The 23,168-nt window shown below is 35.9% G+C and overlaps 1 protein-coding gene across 2 annotated transcripts in view; it reads left to right on the forward strand.

The window, feature by feature from the left end:
• The first annotated feature begins 191 nt into the window (after positions 1–191).
• Positions 192–23,168, forward strand: part of SYT1 (synaptotagmin 1) — a 260,890-nt gene continuing 237,913 nt past the window's right edge. For both annotated transcript variants that reach the window (XM_010708424.3, XM_010708439.3), the window contains exon 1: positions 192–328. The gene's annotated coding sequence lies outside the window, so the exon portion shown is untranslated. The remainder of the gene's footprint in view (positions 329–23,168) is intronic.

Genomic DNA, 23,168 nt, shown 5'->3' on the forward strand with positions numbered 1-23,168 from the left:
GGGGAATTTTCATGTCTTTTTTTTTCTGTGTATTTTAACAACCTGGTTAACTTCCATGATAATCAACTTCTGACAATCAGAACCTGAAAGGCACTGAACAAACCAAGTATAATTAAAATACTTGTTAGGCAGCAATTGCTTGTGAGCAAAGATGGAAAATACAGCTGTGTAGGTACAGAAAGTGTTTACATGGAATGTCTTAATGTTCTCTTAAAGGGAGAAAAGAAAAAGGACATTTTCTGAGCTGTGAAGAAACTACAAACTGACTGATAGAGCCTTTCAAGATTTCCCTGTGAAAAGAAAACTGTGTTGATGCCATTCATATAAGGTATTTTAAACAAACATGGATTCTTTTACCTTCAGTACCCTGTTAATGCTTTAATGGATGGTGCTTTCCTAGAAATAAAATGGAAGTAGTAAACAATTTAAAGCCATAGCTTTCTCAGATGTAGAGTCTATTAGGTTGGTGAACATGTAATTTTGTAGGAAGACATAATTATTTAAAAATGACTTGAAAGACAAAAAAGCAGTTTGTGTGCATTTGTTGGCTGTTCATAAAGTAATTGTATTTTTTGCCTGTTCTCACCATCAACTTGCATTTTGTGAAATCCCAGGCTGTCATGGTTCATTATCCATAGATAATCTTGAGCAGCCTTGCATCATAAAAAATATGCTGTGGCATCTGCCATTGTGCACCAGTATACAGATCATTTCTTACTAAGATTTGTCTGATTTATCCATTCAGTAGTCTATGCTCATATATTTTTGTGTGTGAATATCTTCTGCAATGGGAGCTGCATATACTACATTACTAAGATCGTTCAGCTTGTAGGTATAATATGTCTCCCATGCATTTTTAGCTAATGAGTTCCATTTGAACTAATGTTTGTACAACTCCATCCCACCAGTCAGTCATATCACTGCTGTAGTCATTTCATAAGCTCCTGTACCAGTGATGTAGACAGCACATTGAAATCAGCAGTTGTGATAGCTGTGATTATAACATCAGTCTTGCATTCTAGACCCTATATTTTGACTTTTCAGATTTTAGGAGAATAAAATGAAATTTACATCATAATTATGTTCATAGCAAGCAGTAGTGTCCAGACATAAATATATTTACTAATGAAGTCTTTATTTCCTGTAAGGTAATCACGTTAGTAAGAGACTATTATTCACTTTTGAAAGACAGTTAGTAAAAATGCACAGTACTCATAGGTATCAGTAAGTAAAAGTCCTCTTCATCCCACTAATTTAAATCTGTTTTACTGTTGTAGTGATGGGAAATTGAATGTATTTTGTTTTAGAGATGTTCCAAGGTCACTTAACTCTTATTCTTGTTTAATGATACAACATTTGGAAATTAATTTGTTATTGCAGCTGTTTCACGTAAAAATGCTTCAACAATCAACATTGAAAATACATTACTATCCTTTTTAGCTTTGCTTCAGATCTGCTTTGCTTGGTGACTATTTGAAATTAATCCAAAAGCTGTTTTTAAGAAACTGTGGGAATAGTTTTCAGAGTATGTTAAATCAAAGTAGAGTTGCTTGCTGTAGCCTTGATAGCCTGTCTTCAGCCAGTTGCTTTGATGTTTCCTCCAGGGAGGAGGAGAGTAAGAGAAACAATCTTGTTCTATTAAGATTCCTTATAATAGCCAGGCTTGATGCAATTTCAGTGAAACATTGCACAGAAATCACCCTTTTAATAGATGAAAACAGTGTCTGAAGATACTTACAGGGCTTCTGTTTGCATGTCACAGTTCCCATACCAGTTAATTGTTTGTACTTACAAGGGCTTTAAGGCTTCATTTGGGTTACAGCTTTTTATACTTTTTCTGTTTGTTTGTGCAGATGTTTCACAGAGAGCTTGTGGAAGTGCAGATCATTCACAGGTCAAATGGAAAGTAACAACACGTAAAGACAATGAAATGTCAGGGCACTTTTCAGCGAAAGTTCACAAAACAAATGAAAGGCCACAAGAAAATGCAAAGCAATATGTCCTCAAAGTAAATTGTCCCCAAGGAAAATAACTCACTTGGAGAGAATACTATTCTTTGTATTGTAGAGCAGATTGTTGTGAGACTAAGTCTTGATGTGTGACTTTTGCAGTAGCTGTCATTTAGCCCAAAGCCTACCTTTTATTTTCAGTAATAAAACAAAGTACAGCTCTGTGCTGAATTCTCAGTGGAAAAAGAGGGGAGAGAGTGAGAGAGATATTGAAAAAATATTTTATTTTTAATTCCCCAGCATCTGTTCATGTTCCACCAAACCTTGCAAATGTATTTTGATTGAAGTAGTAGTGTATTCATCACAGTGATAAAATTAATTTCCATCTCTGTTTACCATCTTGTGTCTCTCAGTTACAGGCACTTTCTTCTGAGAATATGAAATACTGACTATGAATGTGTCTGGGAGCAAAGTCGCCGATGTTTAAATCTGTTATCATAGATAACTCAAACTAAGGCAAATGGAAGGAAGGCAAATATTTTGAGATCTCAATTTCTATCTGAACAATAGCTTCAAAGACTCGTGCACACATTTGACTGTCTTACACCCTGAGGTGGATTGCTACTAAGGAGATTATACACATATACCCATGACCTACAATGAGGTTCTTAGGAATGTGAAATAGAATAATGTCTATAAGGTAAATATGAAGAGGAGAAGCAATTCCAAACAAAAATGAATATGAATGACCCCAAGAATATTAAAAAAAAAAACAAAAATCCACAACAAACACTTAAAGATGCAACAAATCCTGAGGATCTTCTGCACAAATCTCAACTGGAAATGCTTTTTAATCTGTCATCTAATTCACAGAATTTCTTTGGAAGTTCTTCAAGTATTGTTGGTGTCTATGTACTATGTTACAGATTGGATTAAAGGGGATACATTAATAAGCAGAGTCATTAGGAAGTACCTTCTAAGACTTCTTCAACATTAGAAAGTTTTTCCTGAGTCACAAAATAATTGCAGATGGTTAAGCATTACAAGAAATCTTCCTATTTAAAAAACCATTAAAATATTAAAAATAATCCTTTGAGATTTTTGATACATTGTCTCTTTAATACTGCTTTCCATTTAGAAATATGTTTAGTGTTTTGATTTTTGTGGTTTTTTTTGCTTTTATGTGATGATAGGAATGAGGATAATAGCATTTGTCCTGTTAGTTCTAATATAGTTGGTTCGGGCATTCAGGAAATGCAGAGTGGTGCTCCTCACAGAGCACAGAGGAATGCCTGTGAATGATACAAGCTCAGAACAAGGAGGCCCCAAACCAACTACTTTCAGTGCTCTGACCCCATTTATACAAAACAAACATTCTAGTTTATAGCAACACTCTCATGAATTCTTTTCAGGAAACCAAGAACTAGTCCTGCTATTCCTGTTTCATTCTCATGCAGATTATAGTCCGCTAACCATGGTGAAGCAAATAGGACTCCATATGAAATTCCTCTTCAGTCTGTGAATTTCACTGGAGGAGAATATCTTAGGACTTACACACAATATATCTCACTAAAAAAAGTGTCTTACAAACTAATATAAAACTCATCATAAACTGGAGAATGTTCTTTAACTTGTTAGAAAAAAATGATGCTTCCACAACTTATACCTTTTTTTTTCTTCTCTTTTTTTAAATAATTGTATTATGTTTCTGGATTTTCTGGATGACAAAGTCCTGTGTACTGCAAAGACACATAATGTCATGGTACTATTCAAGAATCAAGAACTAAGGCATTGTTGCAAAGAATGCCAACATTACAGGTGAACACTGTTGCTACTGTTTGTAGACCTGTCTGATAAGAAAGGCTTTCAGTAGGCATTGAGTATTAGCATTTCTTTTTGGTGATTTGTATTGCAGTTTTTTATATTTTTAACTCCTTTTTTTTTTTTCCCTGAACTAATCCTTTGTTTAATTTCTCTTACGGGATCCAACTTTCCACTGATAAATGAAAATCCCTAGTTTGTAGATGGATGCATCTTGCCTTCTGTAATCATTTCCATCCTAAAGGTAAACCTTTAAGCAACAATGAAAATTGATTTTTGCATAGAGCTGTGATACATTAATCCATTAGAAATAGAGAGCACAGTAATGCAAAATTTACTTCATTTAATCTCTTGAAACATTAAATTGCATAGTGTGCTTGGTGGAAAGTAACCTACCATCTTATAGTGGCAACACAGGTTGCAATGAGATTTCTGGTTTTTGGCCATGGAGAATGAATCAGACATACCAAGGGATTTTTTGTGCAAAAATAAAACTTTCACAAAGCCAAATAGTTAAGTGTTGGTCTTATTCTCCATTTTACGGAGAATGAAATTGCTGGTGCAAAAAAGGTTTCTTTCTTCCCACAGCGCTGCATATATTGTGCTACAATCTAAAACTGCAGCAATTATACATAGCAGTTAAATAAAATGAGAACAATCAAACAGTCAGCTCACTGAGCCAGAGGTGGTACTTCGAGTCCCTGCTGTTTTTCCCAGTCAATCTCAGCATCAGCGATGGTCAGGAAATAGACTTCATTTTCCTGCATATGTTTATGTGGCGGGGGGGGACATGACTTTTTTTGTTGTTGTTGGGCAAAAAAAACCCAAAGACCAGAAGAACTTGAGGGGAAAAAAAAAAAAGAAGAGAAGAACCTTGGATTTATGGAGAAAAGGAGTATTTACAAATGCATATTATACCTGGGTAGAATATTATGTTTTTAACTCCTTGGGTAGATGGTCCACCTTATCACTACAGGAGGAAGCCAAGAGGTCTACAGAAATCAAAACTACTGGGAATTTGCATTGTAGTAAGAATTGTAGCAGTAAGTTCTTGCAAGATTCTAACGGGAAGAAAAAGCACATGTAGGGCATAATAAATAAATAAGTGGATAGCAATTCTTTTCATAGACCCAGTCGTGTTCCATATAACTACTGCAAGAGGTTACATCAATTTTTGAAGTAATTGTTGCTGTCAGAGGTCAGAAAGATGTTGCAAAGATGAGGCAGATAAGTTTAATGTGGTTTGGAATGTCCTGTGATCCCAACATAGGGTTGGTCAAGTCATACACATAAAATTTTGTGACAAGTTGACTCAAAAAAGAAAAAAAATCCTTATATTTGGTATACATAGGGCATTTTAAATATCTCCAGTGTAGAGGTAGGGGAGCAGCTGTGGATCAAACCTATCTAGTTATTTTGTAAGGTAGATTGGAAATCACAACTCTGAAGAAGTCTAAGGCTGTAGTTTTATGATACCCTGAAATTACACTTTTGCTGGCAATTGTAATCTTGCCCTCCTTTGTTGTTCCAGCATTAAGATCTAACAGAATAATTTTCAGCAGACAGGTCGTTTTGCTGACACACAAGGCATAATAGTTATGTGCATGTAGGAAGTAGGGCAGAATATCATCTGTCTTGGAAGCAGCAAAGCCGTATATCTGTTTAAGCAGCTCCTGAAAGCATTCCAGTACTCAACCTACAGAGAAGGACAGAAGGGAGTGGGTGCTGACACCACCATTCTCCTTCCATGCAGCAAATGACACATCACTAATGGCAGCATGCTCTGTAGTGTAATGGATAATGAGCTCCAGTCACTTTCATGTAACTGAGCTACCCAAATTAGTAAAATTAGTTCCCAGATTGGATCTCCAGGTGTGGTGGGATGATGACCTTGGCTGGCCACCAGATGCCCACTTGGACAATCTTACTCCCCCTCCTCAACCAGACTGGGGAGAAAATAAGATGAAAAACTCATAGGTCAGAATAAAGACAGGGACCAATTTCATTTATTACTAATTAAAATGGATTTGGATGGTGAGAAAGAAAAAACTGTGACACTAGCTCCCCAGTCACCACTTTTTCCCAGGCTTATCTTCACTCCTTCACTTTTAGCTCCTTCATTTCCCCCAGGCAGCACAGAGGGTGGAGGAATGGGGCTGTGCTCAGTCCCTAGCAGTTTTCCTCTGCCATTTCTTTCTCCTCATACTTTTCCTTGCTCCACCATGGCTCCTTCCTTAAAGAACTATCTTTCAAGAACCGCACCATCATGGGCTTTCCATGGGCTGCAGTGTGATTATCTGCTCCAGCATGGTCCTCTTCATGGTCTGTGGAGGAACAACCTGCTTCCCAGGATTGAAGAGAGCTCTGCTTTGATGCCTGGAGACTTTCTGCCTTCCTTCTTCACTGACATTGTTGTCTGCAGAGCTATTTCTCTCACATTTTTTTCCTCAGTCCTCTCTGCTGTTTTGTATTTTTACCCTTTCCTAATCCATGTTCCTTTAGGTGCCGCCATCTTGGCTGCTGGCCCAGCTATGTCCAGCACGGGGCCGCCCAGCCTCTCCTCACAGAGGAGCCCTGCAGCCTCCTGAACAACACCTATGTGTGCACATCCCATACACCAGGTCTTCTCTCAAACAGTTTAAACAGTGAGTGAAAGTAAAGGTAATTTTCTCAGGATACTCTTGAAAACTTTTTCTTCTTAACTCATCTTTGGAACCTTGAAACTTTTTTCTGATCTCACAGATACCTATTTTGTGTTCATGTAACAATACCAGTTGCAAGAGAGCTGTTCTCTCTAAGTACCATGATAAGTACAAACAGAATAAATCCCATGATGTATTCGAAAGTTGTGGGGAAGTCTCTGGACTCTCAGGATGCACCGGAGACACAGCACACCAATGTGGTTAAAAGCTGTTAGTCTGCTTTATTGTTAAGCACTACTCTATTTATACATGTCAAAAGAGCATTCTACAAAACACTCTTCAACCGTTCACACAGGTGCTTATCCAGTCAGAGCCGTGAGACTTACTTTCTTCTTCTATAGGTGACCTTAGTTCTCATGCTGTTTATCTTGCTCCACAGCTTCTGCTCTGAACAGTTTTTCTTGTGTTCCCACAGAAAGTAATATTTAACTTTTTAAATTTCACTGAATCCAAAATTTGCATGTCCAGGATGTATTAGGAGTGGCAGAGGGAGACCTCAGTGCCACAGAGGCGGCAAACCCCAGAGCATGCTGAAGGTGCTCATAAGATGTGGCAGGTGGATGACCAGGGTCAGGCGGCTCTGCCATGTCTCTTTCTGGTGCCCACCTGTTGTTTTATTGCTGCATATTCTCCAGACCATTGATTAGAATACTTTCCTGAGATGAAATTCATAATCTGCTGTTGTCCCAGGATTTCCGTGGTAAAGTTGGATTAACACTGATTCATTCTTTTATTATTTATAATATATATTTCACAGTGTCAGAGACATAATGGCCCAAGCAATGTCCTTTATATTATGACAGACTTGTTGGAACTGTTTGTACAAACAACTGATTTATTTTGTTCTCACCTTTTAAAAAAATATTATATGGAAACCTTATCTATTTTTAAAATACAAATTCTTATCTGTGCCTGACAGATCACATCACTATGAGAGGTCCAAAATTGGTGATTCTCGGTAAAATTTAATTATCTGGCATTTTCCAACAGCAGCTTGTCTACTACTGACATGTAGAATTTCATTTTGTTCAAACATCTTTTGTGTGTATGTCTCCTTGATATTGATAACAGTGGCTTTTGGTAATGCTTATCTCCTTTTGATTCTGAAAATGTAATAAAGAAGGAGAATACAAAGTAATGGCTACATGCATTAGTTAGACAGACATCCATCAAGGCTTTGCATGAGACTTAGGTTTTCAGATATCTCAGGCAACAGAGATCATAAAAGCAGTGTTAGGATGGGAAGCATGTCCACAAAACCAAATAAATCACTGTCCGGAAAAGGAGCCAAACATTTTCCAAACATTTTTTGAATATATTGTTAATTGCTAATCACCATGGTTATCTCTTTTCATAGCTACAGTAATTAAACTTTTCAAGGCACATAAGGCTTGGGTTCTTTCTACAAATTCTAGAAGATATGACAGCAATAAGAAACCAGTGCAAAAGAGAGAAAATAGTCTTTATAATCTGATGTTTATAGATAAGAGTGGTTAGCTGAAAAGAAGTGTAGAATTACAAACATAGAACTCAATCTCGTCTGTGTAACAACCCTATCGTTAAAAACCTGTGCATATAAATACAGGCAGCTATAGATAGAACTCTTGCTTTGTAGTTTCTAATTTAAATGTTTTAAAGTTATGGATGTTTTTATATAGAAAATGTTTAAATATGTGATTTTCTGTGAGATACTTGTGAGTAATGAAATGGACAGTAAGTACATCCTGGTGTATGTATTGTATAGGTGCATATTGGAAGTATTTGGACTAAGAATTAGACATCACAGAAAAAAAACAAAATTGGGTTGCTTTTATGTTGAAATATATTTGTCCAATAATTTCTTATTTTGTGTCTGGCACGGAAACCCACTGCGTGCAATGGAGACTGTATGATGTGTCTCACTTGGTTTAGCTTTCATAGTGGATGCTCTTGTATCCAGAAGATCTATCTACCTCTCTAGACTGTCATTTAAAAAACAACTTAGGAATAATAGTAATGATTTTGAGCAATTTATATTATGCTTGTTTTACTTTATTTGGTTCTGAAAAAGTAAAAAGTGCATTGTTGGTTGATAAAAGACTATAATTTTGAATCAGAAAAAGATGTCAGTGATTTGAGGGAGAAAAATTATTGTATTAAGTTTGGCACTGGGATTACATAGGAATCATAAAAATATTTTAAGGCATTTTTTTGGCCTGTGTCCATCTCAAACCAACCAAAATAAGCTGTTTACAGACCTTGGTATTCAAATTTCAAGGTATTTATAATCAGAGCTTCTCAATATGGGAATTTTCTAAATCTTGTAATTAAAGAAGTTACTCTTCAGTACACCAGAAATCATTTCCATTTTCATTTTAAAAGCTTTTATTATAAGACTACATAAACGGAGAAAAACATGCTACAAATAGGTAATATTTTAAGCCTGAATGGAATTGACAAAATTTGAAATAATTTCTAAAGTTGCTGAAATCACGTTACAAACCATGGTAGGAAATTTACTCTACATGATATATTAGATACTTTCTAACAAAAATATTTGTTTATAAGCTGCAATATCTTTTTGGGAATATATATCTGTTTTGACTTTACATTGCTACATGTGCACAGTTGTCTTACTCTGAGGCTTTGACTTTGTAGCTCTTGACTTGTGCAGCCAGATTCAGTGCTGACTGAAGACCATGAGAAGAGGCCTGTGTGTTTCACTGGCAGGGCATCTGATCTGAACGGAACAATGCTGTCAATCTGCTGTGTGAGAAATCTAGAAGTATATTTGGCTTTCTGATAGGCTGTCAGTAGGCCTTGATAGATGCAGTAAACGATTCTAAGCTATGCTGTGTGCCATAGAGGAGTCTTTGCATGGTGTGTGGTACAACCTGTGTCTCAGGAGAAGCCCAGATAGAAACTAGAATAGGAGCTAGGAGCTCGTCATATGATTATTTAACAGCCTCTCTGATAAAATTAGGTTGGTACAGTTATGGGAAAACCATAACCTTGATAAACTCATAAACAGATATGGAAGATGTAGATCCAGGGATGAGGGATGATATATTTTCCTTAGACAGAGAAAATGCACCTTGGGTATCAAAGGCTTTAAGCATTTCAGTTCTCATACCAGGTCCAACTTTTGTGGTGGCTTCCAAGTCATTTATAATAGCATAACCAAGAGGGAATCTCCTGACCAAAGCACACAAAGCCATACAACTTGATCTAAAATAAAAAAGCTCAGCAGCAAACAACTGTTACTCTCCAATTATCTGCCCCTGGGTGATGTCCAAGAGAAGACACACTGTCATACACACTGTGGCATAGATTTTTTAAGTATGCAGATACAGGAAAGAATGGACAGGAACATCTGCTATGGTGATTGAGAGAACAGTAAACAAGTAGGACAGTCAAGGACATATGGTATTTATGGGTTTTTGCATGTAAAGTTAAAAGTATGGAGTAGTGCTAAAAATGATGATGGAGGGAACAGTTAAGGACGGGGGAAGAGAGCTCCCATCTTGTCATATTGGTCCATCACCTCCATGTTAGGACAGATAGCTGCATTGAAGTGGGATTCCTTTCTATTCTGTAAATAAAAATTGCAGTTTTTATAAAGAAGCTATAGGAAACATATCTGTATTTTCAGAGACAGAAGAACAGAAACATGATAGCATCCTTACAATATGTGATCAGTTTTGGCAACAAAGTTGCAAGATATTCTTACTGTACTGTGTGAAAGACAGCTGTTAGTGCTTTTATTTGACAGAAGAACTCTAACTTGCATCAGTTAGTGTTTTTGTTCTGCAGGAAACAACATCAGTTAAATAAGATTGACAAATTGTTTTAGCACAAACTAGTTTATAAATGAAGGGTGTTGGCTCCAAAATTTCATTCCACTGCTGCCAATACATCATTCATATACAAGGGTATGCCTGGTATAATTTTGAGCTCAAAAATCACCCAGCAAATAAACACTTGTTTACCACACAGTGATGTACGAATATAAAAATGAATCTTTTCTTAATATCTCTGCTGCTGTGCATTCTGCTGCTTCTTTTCCACTAGCAGCCAAATGGTTATTTCTGTATTAATACATTCACTGTATCAGCTGCTAAAAGAAAGATAGATTCAGATCTTGCTACAGTCAGCGGTGTTTTAAAACATGCATTTTATTTTCATCTGTAAGCAATATGGAAGGCTACCAACCTTGCAAGTTTCTGTCTTGTGTTCTTGTGTGGATGATGTTGCATGGGAAGTGTGAGAAGCATATATTCACGTGTACAGCTGTGTGTATAATGCTGGCTTATTCTTATGGCTGCTTAAGAATGTTTGTTCTGTTTTTTTTTGAGCAGCACAAAGAAGTTGGGTAGATAGTGCTGAGCAGCCAGTTTCTCAGTCTGTTTGCTTTCTGCAAGTCAGCTTCCACATCAATACATTCCTTGAAAATACAGAGGACTTAAAAGAGGTACAAATGCCTGGGCAGCAGTCTTCCATATAACTTGTGTCTGCTGGTATTCTTTTGAATCTGTAAATTCCTTGATCAGACATTTCCTGGATTACAAAATTTTTATAGGAAAGGAGAATGTTTTACTCATATATAAGTAATTTTGAGCAGAGTCCAGGAGATTGTTTTTCTTCTTGAAATACAGGTTTGCAGTGACATTTGACATAGGCATCACAGCTAGATCTACTCTAAGATTTACAGAGAGGGATATGTGTCTGTGAATTACTCGTAGTAGCATAAAGGCATCCTAAATGTGTTTTTTTAAATCCAAGTGTTGTATGCAGATCTCTTGAAAGGACGACACCTTGAAGTCGGCACTGTATCCCAGAATTGTTGTGCCAACTTTTACACATTTGGTTATGTTGATTTCAGTGAGAGAATTTGTGGATTAAAATGTAGCCAAACATGCTGGTCTCTGTCAACAACTAAAGAACTCAGCTTGGCTGGGGCTAGTGATAAATCTGAATCTAGTTAAAGTTGCAACACGGTGTTCATTAGCTTCAGCAAGGGTAATTTCTGAGATGAAGTGTTGCTATCACCCAATGTGTTAAATAAGCAGTCGGACTAAGCAGGTGGTGGGCAGAGATCAATGACTTTCCATTAAACAATAGGTAATTTCTCAGTAGGAAATAACTCATATTCCCCAAAAGGGTCACATACCAAATTTCTTATGCTGCTTTATAGTTGTAAGAAAATTGCCAGTCAACTACGTGCGCTCTGTAAACATGAAGAGGCAGAAAACCTTTTAGACTTCTTGAAGAATTATCTTATTTTTTCTGGTATATCATTGTGCATGATGCTTTGTGCATGTAAGAACATATTCATATCAGCTTTACTCTGAAGTTCATCACTAATTTATTTGTATTCTGAATGTTTCCCAATGTTATACAGTGGTTCTCTTATGTACTTAAAAGTGCCACCATTACATATGATATAAAATCAGTGGAACTATTGACTTCTTCATTTATTTCTCTGTTTAAGTAGAGTTTTGTGAGAGAGGGGATGTTAGAGATAAGGATAAGGATGAAGATTTGGATAAATTACTCAGCTTGCCTTCTTGATTAAATCTTCTACAGAACACTTGATAAATTTTGGGAGAAAACTTATTTTTGCTTTTCCTTTAACTATTTCATATCATAGCCTAGTTCAGATTAAAAGCAGAAGTGCCAAACATTTTATAAATGTGCTCTCCCAACATTCCAATTTAGTTGCTTCATACCTTACATTTTTTTTAACTTGGCTGAAGCTTAATCAATCATTTCCAGAAGTTGTACTTGTTCTAATATACTGTTTTAATCTAGAAATCTGACAGTGGATGGAAGTGACTGACTTGAGAAGGCACCTTAAGGTCATGTCCAACCAGTTCATTTGACTTAGTTTCTCTTTGGTTTATCGTAATACATTGGTGTTAAAAATGGATTAGCACGAGCTGACCAATGAGCACTTTGGTTATCCTTGCCAAGAAGGTAGTAAAAACTATCTGCAGAAAGATTGAGGCACAGGGCTTGTTCAGCCTGGAGAAGGCTCTGAGGAGACTTCCTTGCAGCCTCTCAGTAAGGGAAGGGAAGGCTCATAATGATGGAGCTTATAATCAGGAGGGAAACTACATTTTACATAGTCTGATAAGAAAAGGGGAAACAGTTTTAATTTAAAAGAGTAGAGATTTAGATTAGAGAGATTTAGATGTCAGGGATAACACTTAGACTGAGAGGATGGTGAGGTGCCAGAACAGGTTGCCTGGAGAACTGTGGATGCACCATCCTTGGAGGTGTTCAAGGTCAGATTGGGTGGGGCCCTGGGCAACCTGATCTACTGTCTGATTTGGTGGTTGGCAACCCTGCCCACAGCAGAGGAGCTGGAACTGGATGATCACTGAGATCTCTTCCACTCAAGCTATTCTACGATTTATGATTCAATGATACAGCTAGGTCTAGAGAGTTCTACACTACTTTCTGTCAACCAGTTTCTAGTCTGCATCTCATATAGATGCTAATGAAAAAAATGTGTAATCATGAATTGCTGTGGAATATTTTTTTATGTTAAAATGCAAGTTAAGATAGAAATATATTATTTTTCCTTCCCCATAATATATAGCTTATTTTTTTTCTTTCAACTTTTTCTAACCAAACGAAGTTCAATGCTTTTGAGATCATTTTATTCTATATTAAAAATTGTAAGAATGTCTAATTTGCATGCATTCACATGAATTATAAAATAAGCCAACAGGTTTTCATTAGAAAATTTTAACATTTTGAGATTTTTCTTTAAATCTTCCTTTTTACTATTGTTTATAATTAAAGAATTTACATGTTTAAGATGCAATGCCTGTTTTTCTACAAAAATGATTAAGCAAAAACACTTCAAAATAATGTCACTCTAGATGCAATTCTGGAAAAAAAATTCTATGGAAAGGTTTAGTTTCATAGGCGAATAAAACATGTCAGAGCAGTGCCCCAGAGAGTTAGTTGGAGATGTAAATTAAAACATGCCATGCCATATGCTTTCTACTCATTCTTCATAATTTACTTTCATGAATAACTTATTCTGTCTTGCAGGTATGATTTTGGACAAGGAATAGTAATATCTTTCTAGCTTCGAGATGAGGGATTGAGTATGCACTTGACTATCAACCACTAAATTCTATCTATGCTTGAAAATATGCTTAGAATAATCTTTTTTGTACCCTCTATGGGTTGTGATTTTGAAACCATTTTGAGCATCAGCTTCAAAATCAAAGTGACTAAACTGTAAACAGTCTGATTCTCCATTTATTCAATTGCCCTAAACTTTTGCCTCCAGCTGATTCAAATAATATCCCATATCAACATTAGTAGTGAATATAGTATAGCCTTGCCAAACAATATATTTATTTTATGCTCACATTGTCCCTGCTGCTAAATTATTGTAGGAACCTTAGAATAATGTTCTTTGCCTATCCTAGGAAACATGAGAGCAGGAATAACAGTAATTGAAATTCTTTGTAAATCATTATCTTGTTCATTACTTTCATGTTTATGGCTGTACATGTATATGTTGAATATCTCCTCTAGTTACATTTTCTCTTGGTTTGTGTGTGTTCATGTGTGTATATACAGAGATGTTTCAACTTGTTCATGTATGTATGTATACATAAATAGGTCTCTTAAAAAGTACACAAAGAGCACAAAAATTCTATTTTCATAGAACAAATTCTCAGCTATTTTTTAACATAGTCATCATGATTAGCTGTGCGTTTTTGCTGGTGATTAACAAGAGTCTGCATGATGCTCTCATAAAAAGTCTGCATGGCCATCCAGAACATAGCTTGTCTTTCACATCACTGTCACCACTGTTGAATCGCACCACCCACCGCCTCACTGTGCTCACAGCCACTGTTTGGTCTCCAGAAACGTTCAGCAAGTGTTCATGAATTTCAGTGGGTGCCATTTTTTTTCACATGGAGGAATTCAGTGACTCATCTTTGCTTCATAATGCTCTTCCATGTCAGATGCTGCTCTGTTGGACCCTCTGCTGCCATCTGTCATATAGCAATGAAGTGTAATGGGATATGAATGAGAAGGTTCAGCCTCTACTACCGTACCACCACTATCTCTTCTGCTGTTATAGAATCATCATAGAATCATAGAGTGGCCTGGGTTGAAAAGGACCTCAGAGATTATCTAGTTTCAAACCCCCTGCCATTGGCAGGGTTGCCAACCACTAGATCAGGCTGCCCAGAGCCACATCCAGCCTGGCCTTGAATGCCTCCAGGGATGGGGCATCCACAACCTCCTTGGGCAACCTGTTCCAGGGTATCGTATCACCACCCTCTGTGTGAAAAACTTCCTCCTAATATCTAATTTAAACCTCCTGTCTTCATTTAAAACCATTCTCCCTTGTCCTATCGCTATCAACCCATGTAAACAGTTGTTCCCCTCCTATTCATATGTTCCCTTCAAGCATTGGAAACCCACAATTTGGTCTCCTTGGAGCCTTCTCTTCTCCAAGCTAAACAAGTCCAGTTCTCTCAAACATTCTTCATAGGAGAAGTGCTCCAGCCTTCTGATCATCTTAGTGGCCCTCCTCTGGGCCAGTTTCAAGAGCCCTGCATCTTTCTTGTGCTGGGGGCCCAAGGCCTGGATGCAGTACTTCGGATGGGCATTACAGCAGCTGAGCAGAGGGGGACAATCGCCTCCCTCCTCCTGCTGGCCACCCCTTTTTTAATGCAGCCCAGGATAGAGATGACCTTCAGGGCTGCAAGTGCATTTTGCTAGTTCATGTCATGAGCCAACATAATAAAATAGGAGGCATTACTTTTGGAGCAGCCCTTGTATGTATATATATATAAGCATGTGGTAATGTTTAGCAGTCTGTTGTATATGTGGGGATAGATTTGGATTGCAAGATTGCAGAGATCATTCCCGAGATTATATTAGAAATTTTATATATTGCAACCACAGTCATAATGTGTCACATTCTGTATGTAGAGAGTCAGTAACACGGAATGTAGGTAGTTCTTCATTTTTATGATAGATTTCAGAGTAAGTTCAGGAACAGAAATATCTACTTCAAATAAGTGGAATAAAAATGCTTTACATCACATTTTAGGACCTCATGTTTCCCTGGAGCAGGCTTCACAACTTAAATAGATAGTGATGGGCTATCTAATATGTTGCTGGCATTCAAAGTGCATTGAATTTTAGAGTGCATAAATGTTAAATTTACCTGTTTAAAGATTGAAATTGAGCTGTCTTCACCCAGTTAGTTATTAAATAGTTGTTCAATTTACACTTGCAAAAAAAAAAAAAGGATAAATATGACAAACATGAGTAATGTGTAGCCAATTAAGATCTTTCTGAAGTAAAAAATATTTTGTGTATTGTTTTTCTTTTTAATATTCCCATTTTGTCTGCTATGGACTGAGATTTATTTGGATGTTTATGAGCAGAAAGCTTAGTAATATTTTCAGTGCATGGGGAGTAAGAAAGAGGCTATAATATCACGTCTACTGAGAGTTCTAGCCTCAACATATTTTTTTTTTTTCATTTAGAAATGGTGTTTCACATACTGTGTAGAGTCATTTTTAATGTTTTAGCAGAAGACCTAGTGTTAAATAAGAATAGCAGACAAAATATATTGGAAAGTTTGTGGATGCAGAAGTATTAAGAAGTGTTAACTAATGCACAGATGCTACCCAATCCCAAGCTGTGTAGTCTGTTACACTTCCAAATCACCCACTTTTATAGTATTTAATATCTTCTTCTAGCCGTGTATCTCATAGGAATGTATTTCTAATCTAATTTAATTTTTCTTTCTCATTTATATTAATAATTTTACTTGATGTAGTAGAAGATAAGACCAAGTTTGTTTGTTTGTTTTTTTCACTCTTCCTCTTGCATATTCTTTTGCTTTCACTTCAACTGATTGTGAGTAATTTTTAATTTGAGATAGCAGCACCTACATCTTTGTTAGTGTCTGGCAACTTATGTTGAGAGTTTTATGGAAGATAAGACTATGTCCAAAGAGAAAACTTTTCAAATCCCCTAAGCACTTTTTTTTCTGTGGAGAAAATATTTCTGTCTCAATTTTCTCTTTGTATGGTAAGCACATACCTTCCTTACCTTTGAGTATGCATAAAATAGCCAAATACATTCTAGAACCAGCAGATGTAAAAATGTGCATGAGTTATTTCCGTTAGAAGGCTTTATATCAGTGCAGTTGAAATAGTCTTCTGATATCGCCTAAAGGCTTATGTTGGAACATCATCAGATTATGAATGGAATTTCCTATTGATATTTCCTGTAGACTGCATCAGCCCAGCTTGTGCTTTCCAGATACAATGTATTCAGATTCATATTATTAGAGGCTGGAACCCTCATTAGGTACAAGACAGTATTGGCTCTTTCTTGCTCTCTGCTCACTGAAAACAATCTGTGGTTTCAGATCTTGCAGCCAAATGATGCATTTAGATGTCTGTGTGAAATGCTTTTATCACAAAATTACCTCTGTCCATTACTATACATTGTTGTAGTGGAAGTTGAGCGAATGTGAACTAGTGTTTGTGATTCACATAATGGATTCTTTATGATCGGAATATGGTTATGTTGGGAGCTGGTAAAGATCACGTTGTTTGGGAGCAACTTCAAGGAATTTGTGAAATTGAGAACTTAGATATTTGATATGCCTGTTTTTGTTGGACATGTAAGAAACAAGGATGGTTGAAGAGTAGGATAGACTTGTGAAAGGTGAGCAAAAGCTGAGAAGGCAAGGTAATTACAAGAAAGAAAGAAGTTAGGCTGTAGACAGTGTTTTTCCATTTGAACAGAAAAAGTGGTGTGTATTTTTTTGATTTTTTTTAAAACAGAGAACTCAAGCAAAGGTCAAAACTTAGTAAAGCTGGCATGATAAGCATTAGCTACAGAAGGTTTTAAGAATATTTGAGTTTCTTTTTACCTGCTAAATGAATATGCTTTTGGGAAAAGCTTGTGTTCAAAGAGAGGACTGTTTTGAGTGGGTAAAAAATTGCTTAGATGTTTCAGGCTGAACAATTTGGTTTGTCTAATTTGGTTTTCTCTGCAATTTTGTTTGTCTCATTGGTTTTCTCTGCAATATACATACTTCATTTTTGAAAAGATGTTGACCCATGACATAATGACATAAATTTTAACTGTGAATTCATTAGATTTCCTTTTAATTGGTACTACTGTCTTTGCCTTATGATTATTTCAACTCATGCACATTCTCCCTCCTTTCCAAGTAAACAATTTTCTTCCACCAGGTTTGGTCTTTTCTTGAATGTTGTCTAAAGGATTGCCTTTATCATATATTTTTTGCCACTGAAAAGGTAAGTTGCTAAGTCAGTTTTATCTGATTTTTGTAAGGAAAAAATCAAACTCAGAGACTAAGTCTTTAAAAAATATATAGAGGTGTTACAAAGGTTAAAACCCAGAGAAGTTAGGTAGTCTCTGACATGAGGATTTTGTTTAATTGAACCATTATTTCTCTGTTGATAAGTAATCCCCTTCTTTATGCACACTAAAGCCTTTGTAAACGCCTGTTACACATGACCCTGTACAAGTGACCACTGTTGCTTTTTGCAACATTACATGAATGCAGGTTTGTGTTAGTCTTGGTTTATCTTCACAAATTATGTGACACTTCCTGTGTTAAATTTCACGTTGCTGTCCTCTGTCCGTATTCTTATCCTGTCAGACCCTCTTTATTATGGTGATATTTTCTTTATTAAATTCTTTTAATATGTAAATCATATAAATGAAGTTTATATAATTAAATTCATCTCATTCTGATGACAAATAAAAGCATGCATTATGTTAGAATACTAGCAAAAACCAAGACCGTGCTAGGAGAGGGTTTTATCAGCTGGTAACTTCACATGGTTCATGACAAATTCATGAACAGGAGGTACAGCATCATTTTAAGTAATTTTTTTGTTTTCCTTTTTTGATACTTAGGATAATTGATTTGGAACACATAAGTAAATCATGAAAAGTTAAGATTCCCTTCAATTTCTTAGCTACTTCTCAAGTATTATTGGTATTGTTCCTGTACAAGTTTGACTGATACCACTTTCAAGCACATTTTAGGTTTAGCATCAAGCAGCTCTGTACAAACCCTCTGTTAATATCTGTGATGATAACCATCAATTATGCATGTTACCATGTTACCAATTCTGAGGGAAACTTTCAACTGTGGCTGAAACCGTTGTTTGGGGATTACATTATTTTATGTGCATGTATTTTTTTTCCTGCATTATATCTGCCTTTGAAGTAGCTCTGTCCATACTGGAACAGCTGTGTATCTTTTATGCTATTTATAATCAGTGCTGTTCAAAAGGTCTGATCTGATTGAAATAATCTATAATACTACTTCTAAAATAAATGGGCAGATTATTGAAAATCAGAATCAATTTAAATATTAGCCAACAAAGGCAGTGACAGAAACATAGACCTGTGACAGAGTCTTATATTTAGAGTAAAAACTACATTTCTAGAACTAATGAGTTCTTGAGTAGATGCATTAGTCTTTGTTAGTGTGACTGGATTTTGAACTGGAAATATTACTTACTGGAAAAAAAGGGAGTGTAAAACCTGGGCTTTTGCTTATTCTGAATTATTTTTCTTGGTAGCAGCTTTTGCAATTGATTTTCAGATTTTATATTTGGCCATGTGCTTGGTATTTTAAAGTCAATAATTACAAGAAAAATCTACTACTTCTCTTACTCAATGGAAGCATAATCAATAGCTGCCAGACATCTTGGCTGTCTAATAGCTTTCTTTTACTTTTCTACTACCTGAGGAAAACCAAGAATTACTTTCTCTTTCAGAGAAGAAAGTAAACAAAAGTAAAAAGTGGAAAAAAAAAGAAATGCAGTCTCTCCCCTTACCCTGTTTGGAAGCTGTCTTTCCCCTTTGTAATATGTCACTTCTCTCTTTCTTTTTAGTGTCATATTCATAATAACTTCTACATTTACAAGCTAAACTCTTTCTTCCAGTCCCCCAAAACTGCTTTCACTTGTTCTCTTGCAATTCAGTTCTTGTTTTTTCTATTTATAAAGCTATCTTAAGGCCCTAGAGAAGAACTTTGCATTTGTCTTTCAAAATGCTTCTTAAGATTGATTAAAATGCAGTCTATTAAAATTATTAAAATTCTTTTGCTTACAGTGAAGAATTGGAAGTTTACCAAACTCACACAGTTTTCCAAGCCCAAGTTTGACCACACTGTGGTTGCAATCAAGTGCCAAACTTTTCGAACTGTTTGATGAATGTCAAGTATTATATAAAGTCATATTTCATGTCAAAGCCTCACTTTTTTTGTAGTGTCATGATTTTTTCTCTTTCTTTGTTTGTTTAAAAAAGACCTGTCACAGCCAGAATGCTGTTGATGAAATTGAAGTATGTAGATTCAGTAGTTTATACTGAACTTTATTCACATCCATTTCAGTGCTTGCATTATTCATAGATTCCTGTAACTGATTTGGTAGATCATGCAAATTTACTGTAAAAGTAATATCTGACATGGCGTTTGTAGACATCTGGAAAACATTTTTTTCTTATTTTCTGCTTACTTAAAGTCTCTTAACATGCAGATAAGCTTAAAAAAAAATTGGAAATACATAATGAAAATATTTCTTTTGTTGCTCAACTTTAATTGAATTTCCATCCTCTCCTTGTGCATGCTTTTTTCAGTTTGGCTAACCCCATAGGGTTAGTCTATTTTCTAAGAGCTTCTGTGGTAAGGTTTTGTGATTTGAAACATTGAGCCTGAAACAGAAGAGCTGCATCAGAATGCTACAAGTTCACTGCGATTACCTAGATACTGCCTAAGCAATCCAGTTGAAGCGTGTATTCCTCATGGATTCTTTCTGTTTATGTCTGCTTTGTGTCCACTGCTTGACTTCTGTAAAACCATGCTTTCCTTCTCCTGTCTCTTATCATCTTGTAGATATTACAGGTGGGCGCAAAATTCAACCTGAGCTCCTCACAGCTGGAATACCAGCTTTCATCTCTCAACTTGTAACTACCATCTACAACAGTTCAAGTGTATGGCAGAAATATCCTCTGCAGCAGTTATTATGAACTGCTTTAAAAAATCTAACATATCCTCCGAGAAATTCATGATGTAGATATGAAATTCTGGTGAAGTTTGAATAACTTAGTGTGATGGATGGATTAACCAGGGGGCAAAATGAAGACTGCGCATTTCTAAACTTTCAACTACTTAGTTTTGCAGCTTTAACAAAACCATTTTTGTTTAATCTGTACAGGCGAGTCTGTAAACAATTCTTCATATTGACTAACTAATCTATATTTTATAAAATATAATCTCTTTAAGGTAATTAATAAATTACTGTAGTTGAGAATAGTTAACCTAAGTCCAGTAGTTCATTAAAAAATAGTTAAGAGAGTGAGTGGAACCTGCAGTAACATAGTTCATCAGCATAAAGATTACAAATGCATGTTATGGGCATCTGACAGACACAGTGGATCTGCATTAAATAACTTGACAGAGTGCTTTCAGAATGCTGTAGTGCTGTCTCCAAGTCTGCCCTCAACAGCTTTCCTTCAGCAACTTTTTCCTTGTATTGCAATAGACAGAGAATAAGTATGAGAATGAATATAGAAAGCCTATTTGACTCTTTATTTCTATAAAATATATTCCTTTTTTATACCTCATTTTACTAGCAGCAACTCCACACTGGCAGAAATGCAATAATCTTTTCTACCAATAACCTTACAAATTGCTTCAGAATGCCACACTTCATAGTGTAGTGACACTTACACTCTGAGCTTCTGCAAAACCCCATTGGGGAAACAAAACTCATGTCACTTTACATGGCAACAGACTGAATACTACATTCATAGCTCTATATAGAATCTGACAGTTCAAAACTAAAACAAATTATTTGGAAGGTCAACTCTCTTCTTCATTGACCTGTATATTAATAATGTTTGTGCCCCGGAATGTAAATGAATCACGTTGCAAAATTCCTTCTCTATCAGGATAAATTAAAAGCTTTTTAATTTATGTATCTATGAACTCTGGTTGTTTTCAAACATGTAATTTCAGTCTACCTAAATCAATTTAACCAGGAACAAGCCTAGGATATGACTCACTTTCTTCATGCCAATGGGTAGTATTAAGCTGATAAAGGAAGAAATTCTGACAGATTTGTGTGCCCAAGAGCCTTCCTGGCTATTTGCAGTTGACAAAATTTCCACAGCAGCTAATGTCTAAGTGTGGGATCCGGTGCGTTAAAAAGATCTCATCTGAGGGAGATGTACACATTTTTCATGCAGAAATTCAAGCTAATGGGATAATTCTTTTCAATAATTCCTCCGTTGACCCAAGGAACTATTTATGTATTTATTTATATATTTATGTATTTATGATGTAGCTTTTGTGACAACAAGAGGAATGAAAATAGTTAGGTAAATGTAGAAATACAAGATGGCAATATAAAGAGTTGTTCTTCAAGTACCAACAGATTAAGAAATGTAATTATAGGAGTCAATATGGAGTCATACTATGGCATCTATTCTCAGTACTTGACTCTACAAAGAGCAGGCTGGAAAATTGTCAGAAATTCTGACATGGAAGGTAGTTAGCTTCTTGTAAACAGCTTTCTGGCTTCCAATGACGAAAACTCTGTTTTTCTCTACCTTGTTCTGTCTTTCCTTTTGTGGCAGTCAGTTGGAATTCTGGCCTAAAAAAAGCATTACAATCCATGTGTTTCGCTTTATAAGTCAAGCTTTCTCTGAGGAAGAAGCAGCACGGCATATAGAAAACAGCAAAATACTAGCAAGGGCTGGAACATAACTATGTTGTAAGGTGCAAAAATGGCTTGCAAAATTTGCTTTTATTTTTCTGTAATCCAGTGTTGCCAAAATCGGTTATTCTATATTGCAAAAACCGTGTGCTTCACCAAATGCTCAGGTGAAGTTTTTTCTTGTGCCCATTAGTTTTTCCTTGAACTATGCATCTCTTCTTGCAAGTTTGGAAATGAAAATTGATAAGGTCATAGTGAAAAGAATAGGCTAGTACGTCAGGAAAAGCTATTTTATGTTTTTTGAATATATATTTTTTAAATTTGTGTATTTTATTAAAGAAATTCTTGAGAAAGAATAAACTTTACTGTTAGGCTCCTACATGGAAAACAAAAAAAATACAAGTGCAAGTGCTCCTGAACTCTAGAAAAGGAAACTGAGTGATAATTTGGGATGGTTTACTGCACCTGATTTTAAGACATGATACTGTTTACAACACAACCCTCAGTGAGAGTTGTTAATATGCAGTCTGGATTGGTTTGCTTACTTTTTATCTTTAAGATCCAAGGAAAAAAAAACCTAGTTGTGCATCTTGGTTATTTGTGTTACATATCTAAAAAAGAATTTTACCTAAGTTGTCTCTGTTGTGCAAGGTCAGTTTAGTATGAGCATGACCTCTATGTAGAGAAGTCTATTTGTAGATCTGAAAAATGTTCCATACTATTATTTTTGCCTTGCCATCGCCTTGTAGTGTCCTTGTACACTTACTGTCTTTGTCTGGACACTTAAAATTACAGAATCATTATAATGTTTACTTCTGCATGGAGCTAAAAATGTCAGAGTGTACCGTGTTCATTACAGGAACTTCATGCTTTTAAATATTTGCGCTAACAGGGTGATAAATACTTGTACCCCAAAAACATATATTGCCTGATTAAAAAAA

The sequence above is a fragment of the Meleagris gallopavo genome, chromosome 1 (genome assembly GCF_000146605.3).
Source record: "Meleagris gallopavo isolate NT-WF06-2002-E0010 breed Aviagen turkey brand Nicholas breeding stock chromosome 1, Turkey_5.1, whole genome shotgun sequence".
Lineage (NCBI taxonomy): Eukaryota > Metazoa > Chordata > Aves > Galliformes > Phasianidae > Meleagris > Meleagris gallopavo.